Genomic DNA, 12,214 nt, shown 5'->3' on the forward strand with positions numbered 1-12,214 from the left:
GTGAGGTGATAAATTTTTGTAGATCAAATCAGGGCAGGACCTATTCAGTTAATGGTAGGGAGAGTTACAGAACAGAGAGTTAGGGTACAGGTTCATAGCTCCTTGAAGGTGGATTCACAGGTGGACAGCGTGGTGAAGAAGGCATTCCGCATGCTAGGTTTTATTGGTCAGAATATTGAATACAGGAGTTGGGACATCTTGAAGTTGTATAAGACATTGGTAAGACTACACATGTAATACTGTGTTCAGTTATGGTCACCCTATTATAGAAAGGATATTGTTAAACCAGAAAGAGTGCAGAAGAGATTTCTGAGGATGCAGAACTTGATGGTCTGAGTTATAAGGAGAGGCTAGATAGACTGGGACTTTTTTTCCTTGGAGCATAGGAGGATTTGGGGTGATCAAGGTAGATAGTCAACATCTTTTCCCAAAGGTAGAGGAGTCTAGTTCTGGAGGGCATAGGTTTAAGGTGAGGGGAGAGAGATACAAAAGAGACCAGAAGGGAAATTTCTTCACACAGAGGGTGGTGAGCATCTGGAATGGGTTGCCAGAGGCAGTGGTAGAGGCAAGTACAATTTTGTCCTTTAAGATAGTTACATGGGCAGGGTGAGTATAGAGGGATATGGGCCACATGCAGGCAAGTGGGACTACCGTAGTAATTGAAACTGGACGGCATGGACCAGCTGGGCCGTTGGGCCTACTTCCAAGCTATAAATATCTATGACTATGCAGCTTCATGGTTACAGGGTGACCAAGTTTGGGGAAATAAATATTTTGGGGTACACAACATTCCGACAGAACCGAAGAGGAGGATAGATAGTTCTGATAGTAAATTGTTTTTTGGGACACAGAAGTAACTTTGGATCAGAAGATCAAGTAGAATCAGTACGAATCAATTGCAGTATTCTGCATCTTGACATATTGACCATGCTGTCTTGCTTCTGTGGATCTACAAAAGCATTTGACAACTTGAGCAGGATGGACCTCTCCAAATAGTAGAGAAAATTCGCTGTCCTCAGGGTATCATATGACCCGTTCATCATAAAATACAGCACTTTTCAGTTTGAGGGTTCCTTCAAAAATACTGTTGAGATTAAGAATGGGATGATAGCTTAGCCACTACGGTTTTATATATTTGGCCTGACCTATGCTTTACTTGCCAACATGGAAGCAGTGTACTGCCACATGCAATTAAATCCTCATTCTATCAGACAAACATGTAAAATTCTGATGCTGTTTGATGCTGCTGCGCTAATTGCCTAGAACGACGACCAGCTCTGAAGACTCATGGATTGTCTATCCCATGGCTCTGTCATGTTCTCCCTCCCCACCAGTGTCAAGAAAACTGTAATTTTGGGACAGGGTATGTCAGTGATCAGACTCAATAACATGCCATTGGAAGCAGTCAGAAAATCCTGCTATCTTGGACCTATGGTAATCTGTCTCTTGATAAAGAGCTCAGCAACAGCAGCCCAACAGAGGCCAGCTAACAAAACAGGCATGGAAAAATTGACCTTCAGGACCAAGATATTTATTGATAAGGCCTGTAGCCTCAGCTCATCACGTTATGGTAATAAAGCCGAGGCATCTTACATCCACCAAGAAAAAAGGCTCAATATCTTCCATCTCCAATGCCTATGTTGCATCCCCTCCCATCGCATAGAAAGACAAAGTCACCAATGCCGGAGTCCATTTTAGGACAAGCATGCCAAAATGCTAGTGCTAATTAAGCAAAGAAAGCTTTGCTGGCTTGAGCATGTCCACAGGGTGAAAGATAGCCAGACCCATAAATATATACTATACTTGGGGATGAAAGTGACAAAAATTTGAGAATTAGTGGCCAAAGCCAAATAGGACTGAACATTTTTTGTGACAAGGAATTATGGGGTGTCATTCTCCGACCCCCCGGCCGGGTCAGAGAATGGCCGTTGGCCGCCGTGAATCCCGCCCCCGCCCCCGCCGAAGTCTCCGCTCCCGGAGATTGGGCGGGGGCGGAAATCCGGCCACGCCGGTTGGCGGGACCCCCCGCTGGATTCTCCGGCCCGGATGGGCCGAAGTCCCGCCCAGGAATTGCCTGTCCCGCCGGTGTAAATCAAACCTGGTATTTACCGGCGGGACCAGGTGGCGTGGGCGGGCTCCGGGGTCCTGGGGGGGGGGGCGCGGGGCGATCTGACCCCGGGGGGTGCCCCCACGGTGGCCTGGCCCGCGATCGGGGCCCACCAATCCGCGGGCGGGCCTGTGCCGTGGGGGCACTCTTTCCCTTCCACCTCCGCCACGGTCTCCACCATGGCGGAGGCAGAAGTGACTCTCCCCACTGCGCATGTGCGGGAAACTGATAGCGGCCGCTGACGCTCCCGCGCATGCGCTGGGAAACTGACAGCGGCTGCTGACGCTCCCGCGCATGCGCCGCATTTCCGCGCCAGCTGGCGGGGCAACAAACGCCAATTCCGCCAGCTGGCGGGGTGGAAATCCCTCCGGCGTCGGCCTAGCCCCTCAATGTTGGGGCTAGGCCGCCAAAGATGCGGAGACTTCCGCACCTTTTTGCCGGCGCGATGCCCGTCTGATTTGCGCCGGCTTTGGCGCCAGTCGCAGGCATCCCGCCGTTGGGGGAGAATTTCGCCCATGATCTGTATTTTTTTTTGTAAATTTAGAGTACCCAATTCACTATTTTCCAATTAAGGGGCAATTTAACAAGACCAGTCCACCTACCCTGCACATCTTTGGGTTGCGGGGGTGAAACCCACGCAAACATGGGGAGAATGTGCAAACTCCACACGGACAGTGACCCAGAGCTGGGATAGAACCTGGGACCTCGGCGCCATGAGGCAACAGTGCTAACCACTGTGCCACCGTGCTGCCCCATGATCGGTATTAAATGCAAATGTTTCTAGACCAGTCAAATAGGTGCAATTATTAGACTTCAAGTGGGTAGAAACATTAGGTTTCCTTTTGTTTATCTTCTATTACCATCAAGACTGTATACCAAATCACCAACATGACCTCAGCATTCAGTACAGTTAGAACCAAAGAATCCCTACAGCACAGAAGGAGGCCATGCAGCCCATCAAATCTGCACCGACCTTTTAAAAGAGCACTCCACCCAAGCTATCCCCAAAACCCCTTAACTCAACCTACACATCTTTGGACACTAAGAGGAAATTTAGCATTGCCAAATCACCTAATCTGTACATCTTTGGACTGTGGAAGGAAACTGGAGCACCCGGAGGAAACCCAAGCAGACACTGGGAGAATGTGCAAACTTCCCACAGTCACCCAAAATTGTAATTGAATCTGGGTCCCTGGTGCTGTGAGGCAGAAGTGCTAACTTGCAAGTGATACAGAATGAAATCTAAATTAACAACAGAACATCATGCAAAGCAAAGGAATACAACATTGTTTTCCAATATGATCTAATTTTAACTCATCATTGCCTTTTGAAGAGCAGTTAGAGATGGGCAACAAACGTTAGTTTTGCCTGTGATGCCCACATCCCATGAATGAATTGTTACAAACCCCTGGGCTAGTGCGCAGTCAATTCCAGCCCCACTTGACCCAGAGTCACAACACAATTGAATGAACCAATAATTCTTGGAAAAATACCTTGGCTGCCCAATAATTACAATCACCAAGTCTGTAAATTTAAACACACTGCTGAAATCTGCAGCAAATATAACTGCTTAGCTATCAACTAATTCCTAATCCGCCCCACTTTCACCTGCTCCACATATAATATAATATATATATATAGACACACACACAAATGACAGACAAACACAGAGGGGTGTAAAAATAATGAGTGGGATATAAGTCTTTGTTTCAGATGGTTGTTCCTAGCACACTGTCCTTCAAACTAGGCTTTCAGGTCAAGATTTCTGCTTTCCAAGGGCAGCATGGTGGCGCAGTTGTTAGCACTGGGACTGCGGCGCTGAGGACCCGGGTTCAAATCCTGGCCCTGTGTCACTGTCCATGTGGGGTTTGCACATTCTCCCCGTGTCTGTGTGGGTTTCACCCCCACAACCCAAAGGTGTGTAGGTTAGGTGGATCGGTCACGCTAAATTGCCCCTTAATTTGGAAAAAAAAAAATTGGGTACTCTAAATTTATTTAAAAAAAAAGAAAGATTTTTGCTTTCCAGTCTGTAATGGTTTTCCCTGTAGATTCATTCTGGTCTCTGCAGTTTCAGAAATACAGCAGCTCACGGCACTTGTGGGAGGGGGGGAGAGCAGGTCCTTTTCTCTGTGTGTCCAGGTCTCAACTCTGCTTTCCTTAGGTCTCTGGAAATCAACCCAATCAGGCAGGATCCAATCACCACCTGTTCCTGGGCAGAATTAGGCCGTTTGGCTGATTCATTGGCCCCCAGCCAACTAATGAAACTCAAATCCCACCCCATCTCTCAGGTGCCGAAAAGACTGAGTTTTTCTGTCCTTGGCTTAAAGATACATGTCCATTAAGCATCCATGGATCAAAATGATAAGTGCAAAAATAAAGAAAGGGGAAATTAGGGAATCATCAGGAAGGAACCGTATAGAATGCATTATAAAAATCTTGAAAATTAATAGGAACCCAAGTGGCAGCAAAAAAAATGCAACACAACAGCATAGTAGGTAGCACAGTGGTTAGCACTGTTGCTTCACAGCGCCAGGGTCGCAGATTCGATTCCTGGCTTGGGTCACTGTCTGTATGGAGTCTGCACGTTCTCCCAGTGTCTGCATGGGTTTCTTCCGGGTGCTCTAGTTTCCTCCCACATGTCCTGAAAGACATGCTGTTACGTAATTTGGACATTCTCAATTCTCCCTCAGTGTATCTGAATAGGTGCCAGAGTGTGGCGACGAGGGGAATTTTATAATAACTTCATTGCAGCATTAATGTAAGCCTACTTGTGACAATAATAAAGATTATTATTGTTATAGTAGCATTCAATATAAACTTATTAAAGATCATGTAATACATAGAATTTCATAATTACATGATGTATTCTGTGTACTTTATAAAAATGTTATTTTGTATACTCATGGGGCAGCACGGTGGCGCAGTGGATAGCACTGCTGCCTCATGGCGCCGAGGTCCCAGGTTCTATCCCGGCTCTGGGTCTGTGTGGAGTTCGCACGTTCTCCCCGTGTTTGCGTGGGTTTCGCCCCCACAACTCAAAGATGTGCAGGCTAGATGGATTGGCCAAATTAAATTGCCCCTTAATTGGAAAAAATGAATTGGGCACACTAAATTTCTAAAAAAGAATTTATGTACTCACATCAGTTTCAACCAAACTTTCCATATTCCCATGGTGAACCCCCAGCCAAACACATATTGCAATCAGCTCCTCTCTCCCTATCACAAACACCCCCCCCCCCCCATCTTCCCAGCCTATCTTCCACACTTTCATTAATTCACTCAGCAGCCCCCTTCCCCAGCCCTTTCCCATCACTCACTCATGCCCTCCCTCCACACCCATACCATTCCTGTCCTTCCCAACCAACTGCACTCACTTGACTCACCCCCACTCACTCAATCCTACCCTTCCTGTAGGAAGATTCTGGATCTTTTCACTGGGCTGCTAAGTCCCCTGACGCTCCAGGTGATAATCCTGGTGGGGGGTGTTTGTTCCCCCCGCTTCTGCAGGATCAACCATACTTACCTGGTGGACATGCCCCTGCACTCAAGAGTTTTCCTTTGTTAGGTGGCCATCCAAAATGGCCACGGTCACGGTTCTCTCCATGAGGTCGGGTCCCTGCACTCCAGAGTTTTCCTTTGTCCAGGGGCACCCAACTTGGCCGCCAACAGTGTGTACGTCATGTGGGCGCGCCTCTGCACTCCGGGGTTACCCTTTGTTCAGGGACCCTCCAAAGTGGTTGCTTGCAGCACCATCTTGTTTCCTCAGCCCATTCCTCCCCTGACGAGGCTGATATGACACCCAGCTCATTTTTCCTACTCTGTTCCTTTTTGCATCCCTTTCCCCCTTATCCCCCCCCCCCCCCACTGTTTAAACCCTCACCTGCCTTCCCCAGTTCCCGCTACATTGTAAGACCTAGTCTTCCCTTTATGTTCAGAACGAGGCAGCACACTCCCACACAAACATGATCACTGTCCAATGAGTCTTTTGCTCTTTCAGAGTCTTTCCCTACACAACTCTCATCATTTCGCTGTCTCTTGTCCAGGCTGTTGGTTCTGACAAACTCATTCGCTTCCTCCGGGGAGTTGAAGTAATGCTCCTTCCTTTGGTATGTGACCCATAGTCTGGCCGGGAACAGCTTACTAAACGTACCGTTCTTTTACAGGGACGATTTCGCCGGGTTAAACTGGACCCTGCATTTTTCGAGCTCTGCCCAAATGTCCTGGTAGACTCTGATTTTATGTCCTTCCCAGGTGCTTGCTTTTGACTGCGTGCCCACCGCAGGATCCTCGGTGGAGCTTTGCAATAATCGCCCTCAGCTGCTCCCCAGCCTTAGGTTTCGGTCTAAGTGACCTGTGTGCTCTGTTGAGCTCTGAGGAATTGGGAAAGCTGTCTCTCCCGACTAAGTTGCCCAGCATTTGGGTGACGAAGACCATTTGGTCTTTGACCTCCAAGCCTTCGGGCAGGGCCACGATCCTGACGTCTTGTCGTCGGTCCTGTTCTCCTGGTCCTCGTCTTTTCCCCTTAGGTTCCCCTGGACCGCTTTTTTACCTCCGCCTCCAGGGCGACGATTCTGTCGCTCTGGTCCGTCGAGGCCTTTTCCAGGTCGAGGATCGTCCTCTCCTGAGTTGCCACTTTTCCCCCCAGCCTGTCGATTGCCTTCTACATGGTGGCCATCGCCTCTGCTACCGCTACGTTGACTGACGCCTGGATTTCTATCCTGATCGCCTCCTTCATGGCGGTCAGCTCATTCATAAGGAAATTCGTCCATCTGCCTCCAGGTGGTGGGAGGGGGAGGCTGATGCTCGGGTCGCTGGCCATCCTCTCTCCTGGGTGGCCGTGGTCCCTTTGCCTTGTGGGTCTGCAGTCTTGCCCGCCTGCTGATCATGGTTCTTCCTGCCGCCTCTACCGCCTCGAGCTCCCGTTCGCTGCCACCTTTTCTTGGTTACCCACCTTTGGCTGTTGAGGGATCCTTTGAAATTTGGACAAAATGAAGCTAAAAGTGCCTTTTTTTGTCCTGGTTCAGAGGAGAGCCACCTGATATGCATCTGCTCAGCACATCACCGTCACCGGAAGAACTTTCCGTTTTTACTGTCTTTCCCTGATTGGTCACTGGGAAATGGACAGTTATAATTAAGTTACTTTATATTAAATCTGGCAGCTGAAAATCCTTAATTTTGTTCTGTAGATCAAATACACATTCTTCTATCCACGATTAAAAGTTACCTAAAAATTTAAAGAAGCAGTTTTGTGTCACCCTGTGTTTTTCATAGCCATTGCATTTTAACACGAATAAGGATTATCAATCACAGAAAACAACAAATGACACATTCTCTTTTATCCAAGTGACACGATGGCTTTTCATATGTATCCCAATCAATTGGTCACACAGTATTCCACTGACACAATTTTTAACTGAGTTCAACTTGAGCTGCTTCTTTTGAACTGAAACAAAGGGCATGTTTCCTTTGATTTGTAAAAAATCTTCCTTTAAATAACAATAACAAGAGGGCATTGATCAACACTTTGTGCACAGTGTTAAACCTAACAGTTATGTTTGCTCTCTGAAACTCCAGTAAAATTAGCATTAATATCTTTTTCAAGTGTGACCAGGAGAACCAGCTGAAAAGCTTGGAGCAAATGGCATGTTTAAATATGCATTAGGGGTGGTTACTCTTCAGAGTTACGCTTGATTATATTATTGAATGAAATTGTTGCTCAGTGAAAAATTGATTATGATGATGTGAATGAATAGTATCCCAGCAAAGAAGTTACACCGGAAGATTTAAGGACTTAAATTAGTTAGTAAGCAAAACAGACGTGAGAAATCTCATGTTTTCCCCTCCTCCAGCTCTCACCCCAGATTGATCCACACTTACATCCATTGTAAGTTTCTTGTTCAAGGTTTCCTTTTTGACTTCCACTATCCCAATGTTGGCTCTCCCTTTTTGATCTTGATTTCACAGCTATCACCGTTGCTGCCACTTTGACCTGGTGAGATTTCCAGGTAGTGTAAGCAATGGAATTCAGGCAAAACATTTCCAAATTCATTCAATGTTTAGCTCATACAAATGAGAAATGCAATAATGATATAATAATGATTAAATCTCTCGTTCCTTAAAAGTGTCAATATGGCTAACCCAATTGCTTATCCAAATATGTGATTATTTTGGAATTCATGTTGATAAATACACTTGATTCTACATCAATGGGCAAAAACATCAGTAGAACAAGTAAGCACCTTTCCTGACCTCAGAATGTCCCAACATGCTTTACAGCCAATTAAATACTTTTGAAATGTACTAATTGTTGTAACGTCGTAACTATTTTGTTGGGTGCGATGTGGAGGCCAGTTAGCTAAATGGCTAGAGTGTGGTGCACAATGATGCCAAAGGTTCAATCTCCATGCTGGGTGTGGTAATTTTTAGAATAATAATCTTTATTATCACACGTAGGCTTACATTAACACTGCAAGCAGTTACTGTGAAAATCCCCTAGTCGTCACACTCAGGCGCCTGTTCAGGTACACTGAGGGAGAATTCATAATGTCCAATTCACCTAACAAGCACGTCTTTTGGGACTTATGGGAGGAAACTGGAGCACCCGGAAGAATCCCACGCAGACACGGGGAGAACGTGCAGACTCCACACAAACAGTGACCCAAGCCGGGAATCGAACCTAGGACCCTGGCGCTGTGAACCAACAGTAAATTATGGGGCCCTGTCTTCTTGCTTTTCTCCATGCTTGCACAGAGGCATCCCTCAAGCTACAAATAATGAAACGGTCTCACTCTAATAGAGAGAGATGTCTATGGCCCTTTGGGATAATGATAATTTTGTTGAGGGAGTAAATCTGAATTTTGGCTATTTAAACAGTTAAGATACCATATTGCTCAAGATTTAAACACAGGGATCTTTGAGAAACGAATTATGAAACAATTACTTCTTCCAAATCTTACATTGAGTTTTGAGTATTTCCTTTGCAAAATGCAGGATGTGTGTGTACTTTGACATTATTGTGCCCGCCAACATCTGAAAATGATTGCAATTTAAAACCCTTCAATTAGCTCACAAATCTTTCTAACTAGGTAGGCAAATATAGAGTAAGCTGTCAATGACAAAATTGCCACGTGAGATGATGGAATTTACAATATAGATTACCCATTTCACCATTTCAGGAAAATATAGACTGGAATGATTGAATACTGTAGGACAGTATGAAGCATTTGGCCCATCAAGATATGCAAGCTCTTACCAAGAGCAATCCAGTTAGTCCCACTCCCCCACAATGTTGTACATTATTCTCTTAGATTGGCCTCGCTAAATTGCTCCTTAATTGGGAAAAAATATATAATTGGCTACTCTAAATTTAAAAAAAAGTTAAAATGTCTATTGGATATCACATTGCTCAAAATTTAATTTAAAACATTTTTTTTAGAGTACCCAAATCACTTTTTCCAATTAAGGGGCAATTTAGCGTGGCCAATCAACCTAGTCTGCACATCTTTGAGTTGTGGGGGCGAAACCCATGCAGACATGGGGAGAATGCTCAAAATTTAAATAAATATTAAAAATATGAACAGACACGGGGAGAATGTGCAAACTCCACACAGACAGTGACCCAGGGCCGGAAATCAAACCTGGGTCCTCGGTGCTGCAGTCCCAGTGCTAACCACTGCACCATGTGTGCCACCCGTAAACCATTTTAAGGCCTATTAACACTTCGATTCATACTGCTCTTTTTTATTGCTTAAAATATAATTCCTGTGACTGTTTCATAGAATAGAATTTACAGTGCAGAAGGAGGCCATTTGGCCCATCGAGTGTTAATAAAGCTCTGCAAATGTGTTCAGACATACATGCAAATTGTTCTGCTTTCTTCGGTGAGAACAGTGCAGATTCATAACATTTTTGGATGGGGCTGCACTCAAATCTCAGAAATCTCTTAAATGCTACCCATAGTATAAAGATCCAACCAATACATGATAATAACCCACAAAATCAGTAAATGCGTAGTTTGTATGTACTTAATGATTAAGGGAAAATGGGGCGGCACGGTGGCGCAGTGATTAGCACTGCTGCTTACGTCGCTGAAGACTCTGGTTCGACCCCGGTCCCGGGCCGCTGTCTGTGTGGAGTTTGCACATTCTCCCTGTGTCTGTGTGGATTTCACTCCCACAACCCAAAGATGTGCAGGTTAGGTGGATTGGCCACGCTAAATTGCCCCTTATTGGGAAAAAAATAATTGGATACTCTAAATTCAAAAAAATGATGAAGGGAATATACTCAGAAGCATTGTCAACACCATGGTATAAAGCAACAATTTCAACAATTAGGGAAATTATTGAACAAAAGTAATGTTTTCAAATTCGTTTTTTTTAATGTTTGGATATTCCCTGTAGCAAATTAGCAAACATCTCTAATCTCTTACTAAATCAAGAGATATGTGATAATTTGAAGAATAGCGGACTAAAAGTCACATTTATTTTACTTTCCAACAAATTCTTCTCACAAATCATTTTTGAATCATTTGTTATTGGTTGCTGGTGTCAGTAAATGCAGGTTTGCATTTGATTTCCAATACAATTCTTGATGTGATTAGATCCTTGGTAAATTAGGATTTTATAAGTATTATTATCATGATGACAGCCAGAGTGATAACATCAAATGCCCACCTGCAGAATTGCATGCCAAATATCACACTGTTCTGGTGGTTTGACACTGAATTTCAGATTATTTGTTATTCAAGTGGCAATTTCACACAGTTTTGGCATTTTCACAATTAAGTGCCATTGCCATTATTTTCTTTTCTGTCTCTAATGTAAAGGCCATCTCTATAATGCCTGATTTCACAAGTTGTAAAGGAAATGCACAATTCTAAATTGATTAAAAACCTCTGTCGCTAGTTTACTAATGATAAGCCACTTTCTCCCACATTTGCCAGCATCACAATTTCAAAAATGTGTCACAAAATACAACATTTTAACTCAATCTTTGTTTTGATTTATTTTAACTTGGCTTCTGTTTCTTATTAATTTACAGTTCAAGAAATCATTAGAGATCAATTTCACATTTATGATTGATGCATGAAAATTATTCAGGTCTAATACATCCACAGCATAGTGTCATGAACCACTATGGCTGAGAGAGATGAGACTTGTATCAGTATGCACTGAAACAGGTTTAGCGATAAACAACAAGAATGAATCTTGGACTTAAGAGGAAGCCCTGAGATCACTATGGCATCACTGGATTTGTTTTAGTTGGAGAAGTCTGACTGAGAGGTGATGTGATCCAACTATTGAAATTATCTCATTTATATCCATGGCCTATTTAGGATCCAATTTACATTTAAACAATTGCAAGCTTGCACTTGCTCATTTGTTTTAAAATTACACATGGTGATTTTTTTTGTTGGTTTAATGACAAAACTTTATCATGAAAACTGTTTCAATGACCTTTATGTGGTTCTTCAGATCTACCCTTGCTGATAAAAAAAACATGACTGCTCTAACAGAAAGTAGTTATGCTATCATCAGAAATGACTCCTAGAAGTATGGGGGCTACCTTGGATATTTTTGATTGCAGCACTTGTGTGTTCTAATTGCTTACTTTCAACAGAAAAATAAACACAGTACAAAAGACATCAGGACAATAAATGCTCAGGTACCTCACACTTAGAATTATGTGGTACTTAAGTTGAATACCTTTAATTTTTTTTAAATAATTTAGTGTATCCAATTATTTTTTCCAATTTTTATTTATTTTAAAAAAAATTTAGAGTACCCAATTAATTTTTTCCAATTAAGGGGCAATTTAGCATGGCCAATCCACCTACCCTGCGCATCTTTGGGTTGTGGGGGTGAAACCCACGCAAGCACGGGAAGAATGTGCAAACTCCACACGGACAGTGACCCAGAGACAGGATCAAACCTGGGACCTCGGCGCTGTGAGGCAGCAGCGCTAACCACTGCGCAACTGTGCTGCCCTATTTTTTCCAATTAAGGGGCAATTTAGCGTGGCCAATCCACCTAGCCTGCACATCTTTGGGTTTTAGGGGTGAGACCCACGCAGACACGGGGAGAATGTGCAAACTCCACACAGACAATG

This window comes from Scyliorhinus torazame, chromosome 7, assembly GCF_047496885.1.
Source record: "Scyliorhinus torazame isolate Kashiwa2021f chromosome 7, sScyTor2.1, whole genome shotgun sequence".
Lineage (NCBI taxonomy): Eukaryota > Metazoa > Chordata > Chondrichthyes > Carcharhiniformes > Scyliorhinidae > Scyliorhinus > Scyliorhinus torazame.